The sequence below is a fragment of the Balaenoptera musculus genome, chromosome 16 (genome assembly GCF_009873245.2).
Source record: "Balaenoptera musculus isolate JJ_BM4_2016_0621 chromosome 16, mBalMus1.pri.v3, whole genome shotgun sequence".
NCBI lineage: Eukaryota > Metazoa > Chordata > Mammalia > Artiodactyla > Balaenopteridae > Balaenoptera > Balaenoptera musculus.
Window position 1 is genome coordinate 20592231 of NC_045800.1, and position 23031 is coordinate 20615261.

General features: G+C 39.0%; 1 long non-coding RNA gene across 1 annotated transcript in view; it reads left to right on the forward strand.

Annotated features, from left to right (window-relative positions):
- The window catches only part of LOC118882715, a 101582-nt gene extending 86926 nt beyond the window's left edge, over positions 1-14656 (forward strand). Inside the window, exon 3 of the long non-coding RNA XR_005016836.1 lies at positions 14574-14656. This is a non-coding gene — a long non-coding RNA (uncharacterized LOC118882715). The remainder of the gene's footprint in view (positions 1-14573) is intronic.
- Positions 14657-23031: the final 8375 nt, after the last annotated feature.

A 23031-nucleotide genomic window follows, 5' to 3' on the forward strand; every position in this document is an offset into this window, starting at 1 on the left:
AACTTTGTGATACTAAGGACAAATAATGTCCGCAGAAGCCTGCAACTACCTGTCCTGTGTGTTGCATAGACCACTTGCCTCCTCTGCTGAGGATGCTGACCGAGTCTCCCCCTCCAAAGGCTTCTGGAGGGATGTCTGGGTTCAGGGACCATAGGATCAATTGTATTCTGTTGGTGGAGAGTTTAATATGCATTTTCTGGCTAACTAAGGGGCCTTCTATGTAGACAGCTTCCCTACCAGGCAGTGGAGAATGAGAGAGCTCAAGTGGTGGTGACCTTTATTTCTAGTTACAAAATTTTAAATACTATTTTTGCCCTATTTCTATAGGCTTTTAATGCATTAAAATAGGCTGAGACTATTTTTTTGAGTATTTGATTTTTTAAAATTTATTTTATTGAAGTATAGTTGATTTACAATGTGTTAATTTCTACTGTACAGCAAAGTGATTCAGTTATACATAGGTATATAATTATTTTTCATATTCTTTTCCATTATGGTTTGTCACAGGATATTGAATATAATTCCCTGTGCTATTCAGTAGGACCCTGTTTATCCATTCTATGCATAGTAGTTTGCATCTGCTAATCCCAAACTCCCAGTCCATCCCTCCCCCAACCCTCTACAAGTCTGTTCTCTGTGTCTGTGAATCTGTTTCTGTTTTGTATATAGGTTCATTTGTGTCATATTTTAGATTCCACATATAAGTGATATCATGATATTTGTCTTTCTCTGACTTCACTTAGTATGACAATCTCTAGGTCCATCCATGTTGCTGCAAATGGCATTATTTCACTCTTTTTTATGGCTGAGTAATATTCGTGTGTGTGTGTGTGTGTGTGTGTGTGTGTGTGTGTGTGTACCACATTTTATCATCTGTCGATGAACATTAAGTTGTTTCTATGTCTTGACTATTGTAAATAGTGCTGCTATGAACATAGGGCTATGTGTATCTTTTTGAATTATACTTTTGTCCAGATATATGTCCAGGAGTAGGATTGCTGGATCATATGAATATTTGATATTTAACTGACCACAGTAGTAGAGTTCAGCTGGGGCAGCTTGAGGTAGATGCTGGCTTTTGTTGATGATGTTTCCCACCCCTTGTCATTGTAATGTCATTTCAAGATATCTGTTTCCTGCTTAACAAGTTAGAGGACAATGGTAGCAAGAACAACAATAATAAGATATTTATGGAGTACTTAAATATCAAAAACGTAAATATCAAATGTCAAAAACTTAAATATTAGCTAAATATCTTAAATGCATTATCATATTTACCCCTCACAACAATGCTATGGAATAGATCCTATTTTTATTCTCATCTTACAGAGGATGGAGCTGAGACTTAAGAGTATTAAAGGGCTGGGCTTCCCTGGTGGCGTAGTGGTTAAGAATCCACCTGCCAATGCAGGGAACACAGGTTGGATCCCTGGTCCGAGAAGATCCCACATGCCGCAGAGCAACTAAGCCCATGCACCACAACTGCTGAGCCTGCGCTCTAGAGCCTGCGAGCCACAACTACTGAGCCCACGTACCACAACTACTGAAGCCCGCGCGCCTAGAGCCTGTGCTCTGCAACAAGAGAAACCACCGCAATGAGAAGCCCGCGCACCGCGACGAAGAGTAGCCCCCGCTCACGACGACTAAAAGAAAGCCCGTGCACAGCAACGAAGACCCAAAGCAGCCAAAAATAAAATAAATAAATAAAAAACCCCACAAAAAACAGTACAGTAGATGGTAAATGTACTGACTAAGCTTGAAAGGAGTTCCAGCCACCAATGTGACAGGATACTTTGCTTTTGGAGATAAAGAGAAGCCCCTGCTTTGTTTGGGCATGTAGATTATCTGAAGCATTAAAATGCTTCTTGACAAAGATACAGAATAGTCAAGCTTCGTCTCCAGATTTACCTTTTTTTTTTTTTATTAATTAATTAATTTATTTATTTATTTTTGGCTGTGTTGGGTCTTCGTTTCTGTGCGAGGGCTTTCTCTAATTGCGGCAAGTGGGAGCCACTCTTCATCGCGGTGCGCGGGCCTCTTACTATCGCGGCCTCTCTTGTTGCAGAGTACAGGCTCCAGACACGCAGGCTCAGTAGTTGTGGCTCACGGGCCTAGTTGCTCCGCGGCATGTGGGATCTTCCCAGACCAGGGCTCGAACCCGTGTCCCCTGCATTAGCAGGCAGATTCTCAACCACTGCGCCACCAGGGAAGCCCCCAGATTTACTTTTAAAACATATTCTAGTTGCTGGACAATTTGACTTATTCAGCAAAGCTTGATTCAAGAGCAAATTATCCTGTTCAGTGTTAGTCTTGTGCTTGCAAAATGTTGTAGCTAAAGATGAAATTCTGTCTATAGGAAGGAATGGCATTCAGTAAACGAAGAGTAGCCCCCTATCTCTGCAACTAGAGAAAGCCCGCGTGCAGCAACGAAGACCTAACGCAGCCAAAAATTAAATAAATAAATAAATAAATAAATAAATAAATAAATAAATAAATAAATAAAGAGTATTAAAGGGCTTACCCAGCCAGCACTCAACCCAGCACTCAAAACTAGCTGTCTGACTCCACTGGTAGCCACACTGCACCTTAAATCTATTGAATCTCACAGCCTAGGACTAATTCTGTGCTGGATTTGAAAACAGTTGCCTATAGTTTAGTTCAGCTTATGGGTTGTTTAGGGACCTTCTGTGCACTCAAATTGCCTACATGAACAGAGCTAAGATCCAGAGAATGTCCTCAGCGCTAAATGCTCCTTTGTCTTCAGTTTTGCTTTCTCTGTACCTATTTTTTCTTTTTTTTTTCACTTCTAGAATGATGGTCTGAGCCCTGATTTTTGTTTTTTTGCTTGGTTTAGACACCTGAGTTTTCTTCATTTTTGACATTCATGCAAAGTCAATCCCTCACATGACAATGGGTTTTGGGGTATTGCTTCTTTACCGCTCATTTGCGTTAATGAGGTAATATACGGCAGTGGCCTCCAATTTTCCTTCTTATGGAATAGGAATGCTTTGAGGTTTAGGAAATCCTGCAAAATTTCACAAAGGCTGTCTTTGGAAATTCCAGCCTCATCTTTATTTGTTCATTTGTTTCTTCTGTCTTCTCCTTCCTGGCCTCTCCTGCATCCCAGACCTCTTCTCTCATGCAGGAAAGTGACACAGGAGTTGGTACCTTAACATCCTACCTCTTTCAGGAGGCAATAAAATATATGGCCTGCTAGTGGGCAGGGTCGGGGTCCTACTGATCCCAGGGTAGGCTGTGGGTTTGTGGTTTTCTTGCGTCTGGTGTCTGCCCCCTGGTGGGTGAGGCTGGCCTAGAGGCTAGGGCAGGATTCCTGGAGGGCAGGGCTGGTGCCTGACCACTCTTGGGTGGAGCTGGGTCTTGGCCCTCTGCTGGGCAGGGCCATGTCTAGGGGCATGTCTAGAGGAACTTGTGGGCTCAGGAAATCTTTAGGCAGCCTGTCTTCTGATGGGTGGGTCTGTGTCCTCTCCAGTTAGTTGTTTGTCCTGAAGTGTCCCAGCACTGGCAACTGCAGGCTATTGGGTGGGGTCAGGACTTGGCACTAAAGAGCTAGAGGGAGGGTTCCAAGATGGTGCCCAGTGTGCATGTGATGGAAAGCTCCCAAATATGGCTGCTGCCAGTATCTACGTCCCCAGGAGAGCCTCAGCCACCCCCAAACCCATCCCCAAACCCCTCCCCACCTTCTCCCGGAGACTCTCCAAGACCAGAGGTAGGTCTGGCCAGGCTCCTATGAAATTAGTGCTTTTGCCCTGGGTCCTGGTTGTGTGTGAGATTTTGTGTGCACCCTTTAAGAGTGAAGTCTATTTCCCCTATACCTGTGGGGCTCCTGAGTTTAAGCCCTGCCGGCCTTCAAAACCAAATGTCTAGGGGCTTGTGTTCCTGGTGCAGGACCCCTGGGCTGGGGAGCCTGACGTGGGGCTCAGAACTCTCACTCCTGTGGGAGAACCTCTGCAATATAATTATTCTCCAGTTTGTGGGTTGCCCACCCAGGGGTATGGGACTTGATTATATCACGAGTCTACCCATCTTGCTGTGGTTCCTTCTTTATATCTTTAGTTATAGATCTTTTCTGATAGGTTCCGGTCTTTTTCATCGATGGTTGTTTTGAAAATAATTGTGATTTTGGTGGGCTCGTGAGAGGAGGTGAGCTTAAGGTCTTTCTACTCCACCATCTTGGCCGATCTCTAGTTCTGAATCTTAAGATTCATGCAGCTGCATGTAATTGGCTGAATCGATAAATCTGCCTTGAAGTATACTTGTCAGCCACAAAGAGGAAGCACTTTCTGTGCCTAGTGTGCTGTTGTTCCAGTTGTGATCTATGCCTAAGGTTGGCCTCCCCACCTCAGCTACCCAGGGGTATCCATCTCTTGAGTCTTTCAGACTCAAGCCTAGTTGGGAGCGCAAAGGCAATTCTTGAGCATTATTCTCTGGACCTTCGTTGTATGCCATTTCTCAGCCACATCAAAGACAAGCTGAAATTTTGTGTTTTTTCCCCCCTCTGAGCTCCAGATTGGTTTCCAAGAAAAAGAAGGTTTGGTGTTTTTCTTCTGTACTCTAGACCCCTAAATTTCTACTGAAAATGACGGGCAACATGATATGCCTAACATAAATTCTGAAGCAACTGGCCCCATTAGAAGAGTAAAATATAACTATATGGCCCATGTAAATCAACTATACTCCAATAAAAATTAATTAAAAAAATAACTATATGGCCCACTGGTCTTTTCTGGCAATCAATTTGCTTGAGGAAATCTGGTAAGAATTTAAAATATAATTGACTTGGCTGACATCTCTGCTTTCCTGTATTCATACCTCCCACCCTCCTTAGCCAAAACAGCACTAGATAGTGAGAAAAAAAATGGCATCTTCCGTTTGCCAGATTACAAACCCTGCTCTATTAAAGTCTTTCAATGGAAAAAAGCCCTCAGGAATAGATTTTAATAATTTTGGCTGGCTGAATCATATGAACTCCCTTCTTTATTTCTGACTACTTCTCTCCCTTCCTCCCCCCTCAAGTCAGTCAGTCTGTTCCATGGCTGCCAAGATAGATGACATGGGGAAAATAGAGATGGCTGATCCCCATTCTGAATTCCGGCAGCTTCTCTGTCCCTACACCCATGTGCCATGACCTGGGCCTGGGCGGGAGCGTGAGGCTCATCTACCTCTCTCACCTACCACGTTCACACAGCTGTGTGCATGCATGCACAGATGTTTGCACTCTTGAAAATTCCAAATATTTTCTCAGCATCTGAGTATAAGAAGGAAATGGCTCAGAGAGAAAGCGATCAATGTTTTCTGTTTTCCCCAACCTATTGTCTTTAACGTGTCTCTTTCTGCCTATTTCCTTTAAGGTATGTGGAAAAAGCATTTGGTACAGGTGCCAGATCTGGCTCTGCTAACTACCAGCTAAGACCTCAGGTAATTTATTTTCCTTCTTAACCTCAATTTCTTTGTTTGTAAAATGGACATAATAATGCCAGCCTGACCTTTCTGTGTGTTACTCAAAAGAATTTTAGGTCCTACTGTATAGCACAGGGAACTCTGCTCAATGTTATGTGGCAGCGTTGATGGGAGGGGAGTCTGGGAGAGAATGGATACATGTATATGTATGGCTGAGTTGCTTTGCTGTGCACCTGAAACTATCACAACATTTGTTAATTGGCTGTTCTCCAATATAAAATAAAAACTTAAGAAAAGAGAATAAGGAGAAATAAAAGCTGGACAAGTGAATGAAATAGGGCAGGGGCATGTTACTCACAAAAAAAAAAAAAAAAAAAAAGAATCTTAGGTCCATGTCAAATATGTGGGAATGATTTTGGACCAGTGAACTCTTGGTGCTCCTATGCATGTAATGGGATGGTCATTCAACAAAGAACCCAGGTTTTCTGACACAAGCTCCCTGGACTCTATTAAACTTGCACCGGTAGATTGATATAAGGGTACATTAACACACACCAGGTGTGTGGGCTTTAGGTTCAGACAATCCTGGTTCTTAGCACCATTGCCATATGGCCTTGAACAAATAATTTTACCACTGTGAGCCTCAGTTTCTTCACCTGTAAGAGGGTAATGTAGAATAATAATATCACTCCCCAAAGCTGTTAGGAAATTTTAAATAGGATAGAACAATGAACACCATGCTTGACATATAGTATGTACCCCAAACTGTAGTTATTATACCAGTACTGCTATCACTAGGACAATTTCTGAACTAAATTGTTACAAAAAGTCTTTGCGTAGAACACTCAGGTGATGCCAATCTTTCAGGCAGTTCCTCATGATCCTTCTCTGCTTTAGTTTCTCCCCGGGCTCTGGGATTAAATATAGTCATCAAAGTCCAGATAAGATTTCCCCAGGGGGCACTTTCTCTGCAGCGAGTCAGACTGAGCACAGGTGATTGTGGTGGCATTGGATGGAAGCCTGGATGAGTAAGCGTGAATCTGATCACAGAATAACTTAGAAAGCCTGACCAACAGAGGCATAGCCTGGCTAAGCTCTGCCAGAACATGGCCCATCTCTTTTTCTTCAAACAGTTTTATCATAAATGATAAAATTAAAGAACACCTCCAAAATCTGCCACTTTAATAAAGTGACATGTGGTATCTGAACTGGCTAATTGTGTCAAGGCCTCTCATTTGGGGCAAGCTAATTTCTTCTGAGCATAAAAGACCACTCAAAATGAAAAGAACATCTTTCCATGGGCTTCCCTGGTGGCGCAGTGGTTGAGAATCTGCCTGCTAATGCAGGGGACACGGGTTCGAGCCCTGGTCTGGGAGGATCCCACATGCCGCGGAGCAACTAGGCCCATGAGCCACAACTACTGAGCCTGTGCGTCTGGAGCCTGTGCTCCACAACAAGAGGCCACGATAGTGAGAGGCCCGCGCACCGCGATGAAGAGTGGCCCCCTCTTGCCGCAACTAGGGAAAGCCCTAGCACAGAAACGAAGACCCAACATAACAATCAATCAATCAATCAATCAATTAAAAAAAAAAAAAAAAAGAACATCTTTCCCTACCTGGTTCATGCAGAAAATGGTACCACAATTAATCAAAGCAGTCAGATGATGACATTTTAAGTGCTAACCTGCCCAGAAAAGATTCCCAGGGAAGCCTCTGCAAAAAGAAATACAGGCGGCTATCAAAGCTTGTGTCTCGCCTCCTTGTTGGAAACCACATCTTCCTACTCTCTTCAAACTGAATGTCTGGTTAAGCGTGAACAGGGAAGGGTGGAGTTGTTTACCTGCAGCTGACAGACCTGGGGAGAGGTAAAGTATTATTTATTTAAGAAACCTGGGACAAGACCTGGGATTGTAAGGCTTTATATGTCATCTCTGATGGGATGGAGGTTTCTTGTTGGCCAGTTCTCCTGACCAATACAATTTTGGGAATCACTTAAAGAAATGGATTTTATATCACTGAGAAACCATTAGAAATTGTACCCGGCACACTCAATATCTCCCTTAGATTTTTCTTTGCATTAAATCAAAAGAAAATTTCTTCTATAAATATATTATTACTCTTGAAACTAGTATGCAGCTAGAATCTTAATTTAGTGATTTATAGTAATAGTACCAGTAACAATAAATAATTAATAAGATTTTATGTATCAGTGTTCATGATTTTGTTAGTTCCCCGCAAGCAGACCTCTAAGTTGGTGTTGTGTTTTAATAGTGTGGTCTACAGACCTACTGCAATAGGTTCTGCAGATTGGGGATGGGACAGGGTAGTGCATGCATGTTTTAAATACAGATCATGGGTCTCTCTCAGAATCCACTGTGTTTGGACTGGGAAGCCACATTTTTAGCAAGCTTTACAAATGATTGTTGTGTGCCACTTGTGATGACAGAGTATTGCTGATGATTCTGTCCCTGGGAAAGAGAGCTCATTTGGTATGGGTCCTGGCTTTTCTCCACCATTTTACTGACTGCAGCCCAAGAGAGGTGGAGTAATATTTCTGATTGGTAAATTTGTAAAGAATAATCTGGGCTTGATGAGCTTAGCTCGATTATCTTATCTCTAGAGAGGTAACTGCCTGCCGAAAGGAGGCTCTTTACTCCTTCCTGCAATGTGGGGAGGTAATTACCCCACCTCATTCACTCCGGTTAGAGAAACAACTATTTTTTGAAACAGACTCTTGTTTTTATTTTTGTTTTCTTTTTCAATGATAAAGTACAAGCTGACATATTTTTTGCTTTCCTCTGTCTATTCTTCCTACCTACCTATTTTCTGCCTACTCTCTGTCAAATCTTCTGGACTCCTCAAGGTCAATTTTTTTTTTCTAGCAGATATGAATATATGTGGTAAGCATGAAGAATGCTTGCTTTTGCTGCTAAACCTTACTTTCCAACGAATGTTAATTCATTTATTACAATTAAGGATGTGGCCATGTGCATCAACCTCCAGGTGACTCATTAAAACTCTCCTGCCAATCACTCTTTTCTTTGCCCACTTCCCTTTGGCCAGTCATTAATTCTTTCTTTCACCCAGCTACCAACATCTGTTACTTGCAACTTAATTGAAAGGTAATTTCATTCTGCCATAAATAGGTAGTTGTTTGCATTGTTTTCTACTCTTACTCAATTGTAAGCTCCTTAAGGAAGAGGCAACATGTTATTTTCTATTTTGTACAACTCTAGATTCTATCACTATGCTAAGCACAGAATGTGTTCCAGATAAATGTTTATGTTAAACTGAACTGCATTGAAATTATTTTTTAATTATGTAGGTAATACCTACTGTTGTAAAAAATAGGAAAATTTTGAAGTATGTAAAAAATAGGAAAATTTTGAAGTAGGTAAATGAAAAGAATTTGTAATACATCCGCCAAAAGCCACCAGTTTTAATCTTTAAAAAAATAGCTTTATTAAGCTAACTTACAGTAAAAGAGTATGCAATAACTTACATACAGTAAAAAGATTATGTGCAGAGTTCAATGAATTTTATTAAATTTACACAGTTTTGCAACAATCACCGCAATTCAGTTTTAGGACACATCCATCATCCCCAAAAGTTCCTTTGTACTTATTTGAATCATATTGCAATAAATACATTTAAGATACATAGCTGGCTATCAAATTCTACGTAGAATTTTACACTTAAAGAAATAAAAAGAACTAATTTCATTAAGATAATGACTATATTTTGGCTGGTAAAAAAATTCTAATATAAACTATTTCCTCCATGGAATTAGGAACGTTAGATGTAAACATTTGAATCTCTGTTTTACAATCTACTAATGATGTGCCCCAAATTACCATATGGATTCTAATTTTGTTTCAATATAAACTATAATTGAAACATATTTGTGTATTATTCTGAAGTAAAAACAATCTTTAATACTGATTACCAGAGTCAGCATAACTGAATTTTGACTTATTACATATCATGTGATTGTTTTACAAACATTTTCCAACTTTTCCCCAAATAGCATGAGTGATTATTGTCACCTTTAAGTAATTACTTATGGTAATTAAGTAATGGTTTTTGTGCTTATATAAGCTTTTGTAAATTTGAAGGGTGATTCCAGAGAATGTGGCTGTGTATTGGGAATGGGGCTGGTATGTACAGTTTTGAGTAGTTTGTGTGATCCTTCTGGAGAGATGCTTGGGACTGAGATCAGTCTGTGTCGATCAGCCAAGCTCTACACATAGGGCTGCATCTACCCAGGACCCTCCTCTAAATCAGGGAAAGGCACGCTCTCCTCACCAAGCCACGTACTTATCTGTTGAGGGCACTTTTGCCTAGTTAGTTCAAAGGCTCCCTGTAGGCCAGCTGGGGCTTTGATTGGGGTCTTAGAACAACTGGAGTCTTTGCTTGCTCTTTAAATACTGCTTTCTGGAAGCAGCAATGCTCAACTGTGGAGACTAGCTTGTAGAGGAGGCCAGGCAAACAGAGCCGTCAGTTTGGGGAGGTTGGAAGGATTTAAACTCCGTAGTCAAAATTCTCCACAATTGACCTGTCCATCCTTATATCTCACTGCCATTCTTCTGGGTTCTTCCCTCCTGTCACCCCACACCTACTGCCATCTTCATGCTGCGTTTTCTCACTCTACTTCCATCATCTTCTCTTCTGTCCATAAAAATATTCCTCATCCTTTAAGGTTTGGCTCATCATATTCTTATGATTGGAACCTTCTCTTACCACTCCAATTCTTAACTACCCCTTGTGTATTATTTTGCTAATTAATTATCCTGCCTTTCCCTTCTTTGAACACATAGGACTTTTTGTCATTATATGATATGGTAGCTAAGTGCTCATGCTGAGGTTGACTGGGTTTGAAACCTCACTGTTACTTAAGCAACAGAGAGGTCTTCTAATATTTCTGAATTACTCTGTGCCTCAGTTTTCTTGTGTGTAAAATAGAAATAATAATAATAATGCCTACCTCTTTGGGTTGTTATGAAGCTCAACCAGATGATACTGATTTTGGAGAAGTTCCTAGCAAGTGGTTATTTTTATCTTTTTGTGAATTACTTTGTTTTGCCAAATGTATTAGAAACTCTTTGAGAGCAGCAATTGTATCTTATATTTTGTTGTATTCTCAGAGGCAGAAACTAAATGAGTGTTGTTTCTCTTTCCAGACAAGGAAAAAAGTAAGTTCAGAAAGATTGTGACTCACTAGGGACAGAGCTGACCTTAGTATACAGGTCTGCTGGTTCTCAGCTTTGTGCTCCTTCAACTTTTACTATTTTGTCTGACATCAATGATATTTTTCACAATACAATAGTAATGATATTGATTGACATATTAAAGATGTCTTCAAAGTGTGTTATGTGCAATATTTTAAAAAATTTGTGCAAATAAGCCTTCTCTTTATGGTTATACATAAATGAGAGGTCATGCATTTCATATCATGACTTAGATATTTTTCTTCCCTTTTCCCCCCAGGCATCCTCTCCCATCCCATGAAATACGTTTCAGTGCCATGTGTTCTTACTTTAAATAAGATACAGGAGGGAGTGTTTAATCAAAACAATTCTAAGTGGCTACAAACATAACCCTAACCTCATTTCACCCATATTGTTAGAAGAGTTAATTGGACCTGCAGAGCCACCAGCTAAATACATTGGTTTATGCAAACAGTGAATCTAATTTCCTCCAAAATCATCCTTCTTCAGGAGCAGTTGAAGGAGAGAAGATTCTGGCTGGAAATTCAAAAGACCAATTTGGTGTCAATTATCTGCTCTTGCTAGATAAACTTGAAAAAAAGTCATCGCTCTACTTAAGTGAAAAAATATAATAAATATGTACACACACATAATTCTTTTCAAATTGGAAGAACAAAAACAACAAAAGAAATAATAAATTTTACGTTGCATTCGAGCTCAACCAATATTAACACGGATGGACTCCCTCCCCCTCTGCCTTTTCCCCCTGTTCCTTCATAAATACAGTCTTTAAGAGTTTAGAGAATTAATCCAGAAGTGAAAAGATTGTTTTTCTTTTTTCCTTTCTTTTTCTCCTCTGTAATTTTTGCCATATGGGAATACATGTCTCTCAGGAATAAAACAAAAACAAAGTAAAGTCATACTTATTTAGACTTCACTGATTTAGAATTTCTACAGTTCAGACTAGTTACCTGATCTACCTTTGGCAAGTCGGCAAACATTTTAAGACTCGTTTTTTTTTTTTTTTTAACCCCATGAAGGGATAAAAAGTCATGTAAATGTTGAGTGAGAATGTGCTGCTAAACTGTTAAGTATTGCACAAATGTGAGAAAAAAATGTGGGAAATTAAATTTCAGAAACAATAATTTAGACAAGTATGAAAGGGGAAATTTGCCTTACTCTTTAATGAAAGGCTGTTTTCAGCCAGTCTGGGAGCATTGTTTACAACCTAACAATAAATATGCTAATATACAATTTTCATAATGAGTTCACTAAATAGGTGCTCTCTGTGGAGTATTTTCCTTTAATATTTAGTTCATCAGATTCCAGTTATTGTGCCTTTCAAATATACCTCATAATTTTTACTTTTCATAATGTCTAAATGATGGCATTTAGTTATGCAAATTCGTGAGCCCTGCTTATCACTTTCATCGCCTGAGTTAACGAGTTTCAGATTTTTGAATCTGGGAAAAATTATAAACTTCTATTGCCTTATAGACAGAATGTTCCTTTCTGTATATCTTCTGAACTCCCTTTTTATTTGGGGTTTCTTTAAGCAGAGAAAAACAAAGGTGGGGTAATTGTGTCCTCACTCCTAGCTCATTATTGGTATAGCATTTTATAGGGTACCGAGTACTACCACATATTTTACAAATACTTGAGATCTTTCCTTTGCATATTATTTGGTGGCTTGAGAGTTTTTCTTGGTATATTATCTAGTACATGTCTCAGGAAAGAAACTCACCTTGCCTCTCGTCTGATATGCTTGCTGTGGCGCTATTGGTGTGCTTTGTGTAAGTAATGCTAAATCCCATCTTCCCAAGGTCTGTACCCAATACTGAGTGCAGGAAAAAAATTGTTAATTTTTTTTTGCCTGAGTACTTGTAGGATGACATTTTTTTGACTACTCCATTTTCAGGAGGCACATTCAATTCAATATAAATGATATAGGGCCTTCCCTTTTTATGTAATTTTAATAGGCGTTACTGTTGTATTTGACTATCAGTTTGCCTTCCTTTGGGAAAAGGCATTTCTTTCCATCTGAAAGGCTTTCTTTCCCCATACCCCCAGCTGGCCACTTCATATATATGCCTTCTAAATAGTTATCTTTTTTTCATATGATCCTGCCCTCTGACCGCATTTGATTTGTCCAGGAGTAGCAACATGGTTTTCTGACCCAGGCTGGACCAATAAGTCTCCTGCCCAGGAATTTGGACACGGAAACAGGAAGAATGTCAGACTTTGTAATTATTCAGGGTATCTTGGGATGCTTGCCAAGTTAACATACCTTTGAATCAAGCTTTTTGGTTCTCAGGAAATGGTTTTTGATCACTTCTGTTCATGATAGCTTTTGTAATAACCCACATATGTGTGAACTCTTGTGAGGCATGGGGGTAAATGGGAAGGGGTAAAAATTGTTTTACAGGGATAAAATATATTGGGCAAGAAGGGAAAGTGTCTGTTTTACACTTTGCCTTGTGATTTGAACAGGAATTTCTAAAAGAACATTTAATAAGTAGAGTACAAAAAGAGAAAACTGTAAATCAATGTTATTTATGAATATTGATGAAAAAGTACTAAATAAAATATTAGCAAACAGAATCTTATAGCACAGTAAGAAATAACAAACCTGATCAGCAGAGATTTATTCAATGAATGCATGATTTGCTTAATATTAGAAATAGTGTTAATAAACTACCCCTTATAAGTAGATCTAAGGGAAAAAAAATCATGTGATTGTCTCCCTGAAAAAAACCTCCAATAGTTACACAATACCCTTTCTGATTAAAAAACTTTAATGGATACTTTCTTAATGTGATAAAAAGTATATATATTTAGTACCAAAGCTAGCATCTTACTTAAGATCTAATAGATACTAGAGGAATTTCCACTAAGATAGGAACATGGCAAAGGTGTCCGTTATCTCTATTCATCATTGTTTTAGAAGTATTAACTAATTTAATTAAACATCAAAATTCAATTAGAAGCTTAAGAAATGGCCAAGAAAGAGGAAGAAAAATTAAAGAAGAGCTAAATAAATGGAGGAGCATACCATTTTCATGAACTGAAAGATGATATTGTTGATGTCAGTTCTTCCCAAATTGACCTAATGAGTCAATGCAATCCCAATTAAAATCCCAGCAGTTGTTTGCTGTAAGTCAGAACTGTTTCTAAAATTATATGGAAACAAACAGGACTTTGAATAGCTAAATAATTTTTACAAATAAGAAAACTAGAGAACCTAAACTACTTAATTTCTAGTCTTATTTTAAAGCTATAGTAATCAAGAGAGTGTGTTATTGGCTTAGGTATAAACATATATAGATCCATGGAATTGAATTGGGAGTCTGGAAGTAGACCCTCACATGTATGGCAATTTTGTTTTTTACAAAGTTGTCCAGGTAATTTATTTTGTCTTTATTTTATTGTGGTAAGATCGCTTAACATGAAATCTATCCTCTTAAATGTTAAGTGTATAATACATTACTGTTGACTATATGTACAGTGTTGTACAGCAGATCTCTAAAGCTTATTCATCTTACTCAACTGAAACTTTATGCTTAGAGGTTAATAACTCCCATGCTCACCTCCCCCTAGGCCCTGGTAAACACCTTTTCATTCTCCTGGTAACTATGATTCCAGTTTCCTGGTAACCACCATTCCAGTCTTCAGGTAATTATTTTCAGCAAATTGTGCTGAAAATGTCAGTGTATAAGTGACCTCTTAGCCCCCTCATGCCTTGTGGGGATAACTCTCAAAAAATAATTTTTACTTTGGCTCCAGTGCTTTTCTGTGGCGTTAACCACCAGTTACACATGGTGGGAGCTTGCCTGAAGAGTCACCCTTTATCAGCCTCCTTCCCTTCCCTGCCTCATTTTCCTACCTCTCTCTTTGTGTTTTCTGGGGTCACCCCCAAACAACTATGTTCACTAGTTCATTCTCTTTTCAGGGTCTGTTTCTGGGGGAGCCTGTAGCTTCTAAGATGGAAAAGCATGTACAGGGCCTGGAAGAAGCGAGGAGGTGCCTCTCACTGGGAAGGGAAGTTCTCCAAGTGGTGAGGGTTAAAACTGCTTTTGGATTATTTTCCATTATAGGTTATTACAAGATATTGAATATTGTTCCTTGTATTATACAGTAAATCCTTGTTGCTTATCTATTTTATATGTAGTAGTGTATATCAATTAATCCCATGCTCCTAATTTATCCCTCCTGCCCTTCTCCCTTTCCCCTTTGGTAACCATTAAAGTTTGATTGCAAATCAGCTATACTTCAATTAAAAAAAAAACTGCTTTTGGAAATGCCTTAGGAAGACACCCCAGTGGAGGCCAACGTGCCTTCTCTAATTATTTCATCACAGCCAGATTTTCTTCTTAGGTTGGAATTGATGGCTTTATTTATTTGTTTTAGAATCCACTAACATGACGTAATTTTAGGAACTGTGTTGTCTGAAAAAATTACATCTTCGAACACTGATCCAGAGTTACATCTTCGGTGCTCCTACTGCGAGGACGGGAATAGCACTGCCAGGTCCCTTCTCTTGCTTCCTCCAGGACACATGACCACTGAGCAGAATAGCAGGGAGCAGTCCTTTCACTGTTTGAATAGTTATCTGGTCTCTTCTCTTTCTCTCTCTCCCCTGCCCCTGCCTCTGCCCCTTTCTCACCATACCCAAATTTCTCAAATGAGTGCGGTTTGAAAATGAGGATCAGAATAACTCATACTCTATGTATAAGGGTGAACAATCACAATGATTGCACTTGTATTTAGACATTATGACTTATTTGCCACCTAATCAAGCTACTTAAACTCTAAGCTTCAGTTTACTCATATGTCAAAAGGGAATCATGTTAGTGAACATCTCATATGTTTATTATAAGAATTAAGTAACAGGGCTTCCCTGGTGGTGCGGTGGTTGGGAGTCTGCCTGCCAATGCAGAGGACACGGGTTCGAGCCCTGGTCTGGGAGGATCCCACATGCCGTGGAGCAACTGGGCCCATGAGCCACAACTACTGAGCCTGCGCGTCTGGAGCCTGTGCTCCGCAACAGGAGAGGCTGCGATAATGAGAGGCCCGCGCACTGCGATGAAGAGTGGCCCCCACTTGCCGCAACTAGAGAAAGCCCTCGCACAGAAACGAAGACTCAACACATCCAAAAATAAATAAATAAAAATAAATAAATTTATAAAAAAAAAAAAGAATTAAGTAACAAATGTCAACTAATTAGCAAGTGCCCTAGCATTTACTTAACACCTGATAAAGGCATTTATCACTAATATTTTCTCACGATTGGTGCCCTAGCACCCTTTCCCTGGACTTTTCTCCAGTATTTTCTCTTCTTTCTTACATCACCTTAGATATTTAATTCGATTATTCACTTTGGCTACCAACACCTTAGAGTTGGCAGTCTGTGTAATGAATAATTTTCTTTCATTTAGCTTGGATTGTTGACAGAGTATTTCATTAACTTTTGCTACAGTGTCTACAGTCTGGGATTTCAAGTAAATCATTTGTAGTCTGTGCTGGGATTTACTTTTTAGGTGGACATACTTCTTTCTAAACTGGAAACTTGTGGTAAAAATAAGGCGTGTGCTAGGAGAAAGGAAAGTCTTAAAGATGGCCTGGAGGACCTTTACCTTGCCAAGAGCCTCCCTCTCTCTCAATGCATTTTGACTCAGTTAAGGAGATTTACTTTTCTCTTGTCCCTAAAAAGAAATACAACTCCAGGAAGAGTGAAGGTGACATAATACAGTAGATGGGGCTTCCCTGGTGGTACAGTGGTTAAGAATCTGCCTGCCAATGTGCGGGACACGGGTTCGAGCCCTGGTCTGTGAAGATCCCACATGCCGTGTGGGATCTCCCAACTGAGCCCGTGCGCCACAACTACTGAGCCTGCACTCTAGAGCCTGTGTGCCACAACTACTGAGCCCACATGCTGCAACTACTGAAGCCCACGCGCCTGGAGCCCATGCTCCACAACAAGAGAAGCCACCGCAATGAGAAGCCTGTGCACCACGACGAAGAGTAGCCCCCGCTCGCTGCAACTAAAAGAAAGCCCTGCACAGCAACGAGGACCCAACGCAGCCAAAAATAAAATAAATAAATAAATTTTTTTAAAAACCCCAAAACAATACAGTAGATGGTAAATGTACTGACTAAGCTTGAAAGGTGTTCCAGCCACCAATGTGACAGGATACTTTGCTTTTGGAGATAAGCAAAGAGAAGCCCCTGCTTTGTTTGGGCATGTAGATTATCTGAAGCATGAAAATGCTACTTGACAAAGATACAGAATAGTCAAGCTTCTTCTCCAGATTTACTTTTAAAACATATTCTAGTTGCTGGACAATTTGACTTGTTCAGCAAAGTTTGATTCAAGAGCAAATTATCCTGTTCAGTGTTAGTCTGGTGCTTGCAAAATGTTGTAGCTAAAGATGAAATTCTGTCTATAGGAAGAAATGTCATTCAGTAAATTAATGAGTTGAGGGAGATAAAAATGTATTAATGAATTAGATTCTGCTTTGACTTATGTTGTGAAAGGTAATTAATTCATCATTGTTTTGGATTACTTATAGAAACATAACCTAGGTGGACTCCTATTGTGAAATATAAAATGTATGGAGTTAAAGGACAAATGGGGAAAATCAACATTTTTAATTTAATATTTACACTTAAGATTTAATTAATACAGACTATGCACTGATATCAATGGCTGGCTTTGACCGATTGTACTGTGACTAATGCATTTACTTATAGTTTTCTCTGCTCCAGACTTAAGAGAGTCACGGGATTCTTGCTGTGACACATATTTGTGATGCGTTTGTCACCATTCCTTGTGTTTGAGGATGAAGCTGTTGAGGATGTGTGTAGGTGTGTGAGTTTGCTGGTGGATGTCATGCATTTTTTCCATATCATTGTCATGTGACTATCCATTTCTGTGGTCAAAGATTTTAGGGTCTATGATTATAGCTGACATTGATGCTTAGATTCATGATTGGCATATGATTGTTTAGACTCGGTAGCTTCAAACATCTTTGCCAGCTCATTGGTCAGCTCATTGCTGTGCACTGCCACACCTGTCTTCCCTCATGCTTCTATATTGGCATGTTGCATCAAGGTATTTTTAAGGTATTCTTTCTTATTTGGCTCCTGTCCACAACACAGCTGTTTGGATTTAAATGAAATGAGAGAAGAAAGCACGGCTCATACCATGGTGACTTATGTCACCCAAAAAGTGTTTCCCCTTCACTGTTTGGAAGAAGGCTAAAATCAAACTGTAGCCCACCTCTCAAGAGTGTGTGTTATAAGGATGAAAATTCTTTATGGAATAAAGATGAGTATTAAGAATAAATAAATAGATAAGTTCCATGGTCCCATGAATTATATCTTCATGTCCTTTATGCCTTTTGGTCATTGCATAGCTCTTTTTTCTTTTCTTTTTTTTTTTTTTGGCCATGCTGTGCAGCATGCGGGGTCTTAGTTCTCTGACCAGGGATCGAACCTGTGCCCCCTGCAGTGGAAGCGCAGAGTCTTAACCACTGGACTGCCAGGGAAGTTCCTGCATGGCTCATTGGTAACACAGCATTCGCCACATTACCCCTGACACACCACAGGTCAATAAGACACATGTGGATCTAGCAAATGGGACTCGTCTGCTTTAGAGAAATCCTCTATCTTAAGTTTGAAATTTTAATCACATACCATCACATACCTACCGAAGTGCTATGCATGCCCAGTAGGCTTTTTGGGAAATCCATAACGTGGTTAACAGCACACAGATGTGGCCAAGGACTGGGGAATCTGACTCCCATTTTCTCTCCTTCCCCAAATTTGTATTATGATCCTTGTTCCCTCATTCTCTTTGGCTTTAAGAGAAGCTGGTCTCTCATGAGGATGTGCTTGTTTCCTAACAAAATCTCTCTGTTCTGACATGTCTTCTGGCCTCCCTCCTAACACCTTAGCCCAGGAGGGTTCAATGCAGACTCAAGACCAGGATACATTTGATTAAGGCAATTAAATGTTCATATTGGGTATGATGCTGATCATAGACATGTATCAGATTGGGACACAGATTCTCTGTGAGGCAAACTTGACATCTGTGACACCCATGTATCTTAGTCTGTTTAGGCTGCCATAACAAAATACCATAGACAGGGTGGCTTAAACAACAGAAATTTATTTCTTACAATTATGGAAGCTGGGAAGTCCAAGATAAAGGTGCCATCAGGGTAGGTTTCATCCTGGGGCCTGTTCTCTTGGCTTGTAGGTGTCCAAGAGAACATTTGTGCTCATTATGACCTCTTCTCGTGCACAGTGAGGAGAGAGTGAACAAGCTCTTGAGTCTCTTCTTATAAGGCCACCAATCTCATCATGAGGGCCCCACCTTTATGACTTCATCTAAAGCTAATTACCTCCCAAAGGCTCCATCTCCAAGTATGATCACATTTTGGGTCAGGGCTTCAACATGTGAATTTTGGAAGGACATTAACATTCAGTTCACAGCACCATTGTTTGTTTAGGAAGACTTCATGGACAACTTCAGGGGCCTACAAGCTAGATTCTGCCCTGGGACTCTGTGGCTTAGATAGGGCAGGGATAGATGAGGAGTGGGAGTGGGACTTGGGTTATTAAAGAAGTGACTCATGTAGCATAAAAACAGTCATCCCAAACTTATTACACTCTTCTGTGAAACCCCGTTAGTCTGAAATACGGAATTCTAGAGAAAATCAGATTCCAATTACAGAAGGTTAATAACTCATTCTGCCTCCAAAAAACAGAGTTCTTACAAATAACTCTTTGAAAACTTCACGACCTGATAGTTGAGAGAGAGGCTTGTGAAAAGTTTAATTGCTTCATTTGTCACTCATGCCTCCCCTTCCTTTCCCTCCACTCTGTCCCCATCCATCTCTTCCTCCTAATTTCTCTTTCAGTGACCCTTCCCCATCTCACTTTACCTGGAAGTCTCCTCATATTCCTCATTCTTGATTTGAATAACATACCTTGCTTTCTAGGAAGCAATGGCTGGTTTGTGGTCTAAAAGGAAACTACGTGGCGTTTCCAATTGCTGCTGCACCTTCAAGTGAAGCTATGGCAGACTGAACATGTCCCACTAAACTCCTCTCTCAAAATTGCTTCTTCTTCCATATTTGTCATTTCAGTGGATGACATCACTTTCTCCATGGTCATTTATGCTAGAGATTTTCTTTCTCATCTCACTCTCCTTATCAGCTCCTGCATCTAACTGCTCATGAGGTAATATCAATTTTAGATTCTAATGACTCTCTCTCCCCTTGTCAAACAACCCCCTCCTCCATTCACTGCATAAGTCCCCCTCCCTCTATTTTTCTTGTCAGAAATAATACAATAGTGTGCTAGCTGGTCTCTCTGCTCTAGCTTTGCCAATTTCCAATCCATCTTCCACAATTTTAGTGATTTTCCTAAAATGCACATGTAATTGTGCCTCTCCTTTAAAAAATCCCTTTAGTAGTTCTTTGACTTTCACAGGATAAAACTCAAACTTCCTAAATTGGCATTCAGTGGTCTCTTAATGATCCAGCCAGATCAAGACTTTCCAAGCAGAAAGTCTGCTTTCTGGCTTCAGATTGTATGCCTTCACTTGTATAATCTTTGCTTTCACTGGCTTGAGCCACTTATATTTTCCCAAAGTATCATGTTTCACGAAGCTCTGTGCCTCTGCATGTGTTGTTCACTTGGCTTGGAATACTTCTTTCTCTTTTCTTTATCCAGCAAACTCATATTCAGGCTTTAATATTTAAACTCATATTCACATCAAGCATCACCTCCTTTTGGAAATGTTTCTCCCTGACTACTCTCTTCCTTTTCTTCCTCCTCTTTCCATTCAAGATGAATTAACTACACCTCCTTTACCTGTTACTTATTACTTTTATAATCTGGAATTTTTTAAACAGCATTTTAATTTAATTTTTAATTGAAGTATAGTACAATATTATATTAGTTTCAGATGTACAGCATAGTGATTCAGTGTTTTTACAGATTATACTCCATTAAAAGTTATTACAAGATAATTGGAATTTTCTTGATATTACCACAGGACTCTGAGATCATCCTTTTTTGACCTATTTTTCCTTGGGGACTAGCTTAGTGCCTGGTACATAGTTGGTGGTAAAATATGTTTATTAAGTGGATGAATAAATTAATTAATGAAGAAAAATAAAGAAAAATATCTTTTAATAAACTGTTACTGAATTGTCAAAGATTTCTTGTTTTCATTTCTTATATTTATTCAGCAACTGATTTCTCCATGAACTTGATGAATTTTATCACTTAAAGGTTTAGAAGAGTCTGGAATTACTTTTTACTCTGAGGCACACAGGACATTAAAAACTAAACACTTGCTTATAGGTAAAGAAGAACAGAATTGGAGGGTCTAACACTGGTTTTAGTATTTTTCCATGGGAAATCATAGTTTCACGTATCACTGTTCAATAAGAAAAATGTGTCCTGTTTCTAGACTTAAGAGGATGGAAGGATGACTGTGCAGATAAGAATCATCCACCTCTGAAATTCACTCTCCTCCACTGAGACTCTTTTCCCCCTCACTGTGAAAACAAGTTTATTATTGTTTCTATTTATATAATCAGCACATGCTCTTTGGAATAATTTGAATAATGCACAGAAGAGTAAGAAAGATCCTAAAAACTCACTTAAAATCCTTCCATCCTGAGATGATCCCAATAGTCATTTGTTGACATTTTTACACCCACTTTAGGTACATATCCATGCACATACATTGTTTGACATATATGAGATTATTTCAGGCATGTTATTTTTCTTTGGGGATATTTTTTTTAAATGCATTCTTTTGTAATCTTACTTCCCTGCTTCTCTTCTGCATGTCCTTTCATCTGCATCAACCCTTCTTTCCAATCCAGATAAACCATGGTAACCACCTTTCGATCTAGGTCCTGTTGTAGGACAGATGGGCAGGAATGAATGAATAAATAAAGTCATATTGTTTCAAAAAATCTCCTAGAAATTTCTCCTAGTTTCCTGATATAGATCTAATTCCTTCTTTTATTAGTTTATTCTTTAGTGATTTGTTGTGTTTTTGTTTGTTTGTTTAGATTTTGGTGGTGATTTTGATTGACCACTTGGACCAACTCTGCCATGAATATCGTTGAAGATCTGACCATTACATTCCCAATAACTGTTGCTTCAATTTCCATTAGATGGATTTCAAGCAGAGGTATTGATGGGTGAAACAGTACGTGGGTTTTTTATTTTAAAAGATAGAGCAAAGTTGATCTGTTTTACTTTTCACATTTCTACGTATAATGAAAGAGAACATATTGAGGGCACCTCACCTCAACATTCTCACCATTAGTAGCTGTTTCCATTCTTTAACTTTGTGCCAGTTTGGTGGATCTAAAATGGTACCTCATAAATTTAAAACTTTGCATTTCTCTGATTATTAGGGGTGCTGGGCATATTTTCACATGTAATTGGCAAACTTGTTCTTTTATAAATTGCCTATTCATAGCTTTTGCCTTTTTCCCCTCTTTCCCTTTTCAAAAACTTGTTATTTTGAAATAATTTTAGACTTATATAAGATAGCTTCATGATTTCACCGGTAATGTTAACCTTTATCACTTGGTTAAGACAGTGTCTGCAGATTTCTTTACTGCAAAGTTACTATTTTTCCCTTTGAAATTAATAAATATTTTGGAGAAAAATACTTTGAGATTACCCAAATATCCTATTTCTTCTTAAACATTTGCTCACTAATTTTAGTATTAGTTGGTGGATCTTGCCTATAGTAATTATTACTGTGGTGTTCTAGTGGTGAGTTTCTATTTCCCTCATTCCTTCTACATTTACTAATTAGAGTTCTTCTGTAAGGAGTTGTCACCTATTTATTTATTCCACAATTATTTATATCAGTATATACTCATGGAAATTTGTTTTCTTCTTTGGATTATAATCTTATAGTAACATTCTCTTTTTGCACAAATTATTACAGACTTGGCCATTGGGAGCTGTCGGATCTTTCTCTGCCTGAAAAACTTCTTTAAGTAATTATTAAAGAGTAGGTCTGCTGGCAGTAAATTCCCACAGTCTTTGCTTGTCTGAGAAAATATTTTTCTTTATTTTTTGAAACGCATTTTTAACATTCAGTTCTCTCATCCCCCCACTCTCTCCTTTTCCCATGGCAACTACTAATCTGTTCTTTATTTCTACAATATTGTTATTTCAAGGATATTCTATACCAGGTAGACAGTAAGTAATCTTTTGAGATTGCTTTATCACTCAAAAAATTTCCCTGGAAATTCATCCAGGTTGTCGTATATGCCAAGAGTTTGTTCCTTTTTATTGCCAAGTAGTATTCCATGATATGGATGCATCACAGATTGTTTAACCATTCACCTGGTGAA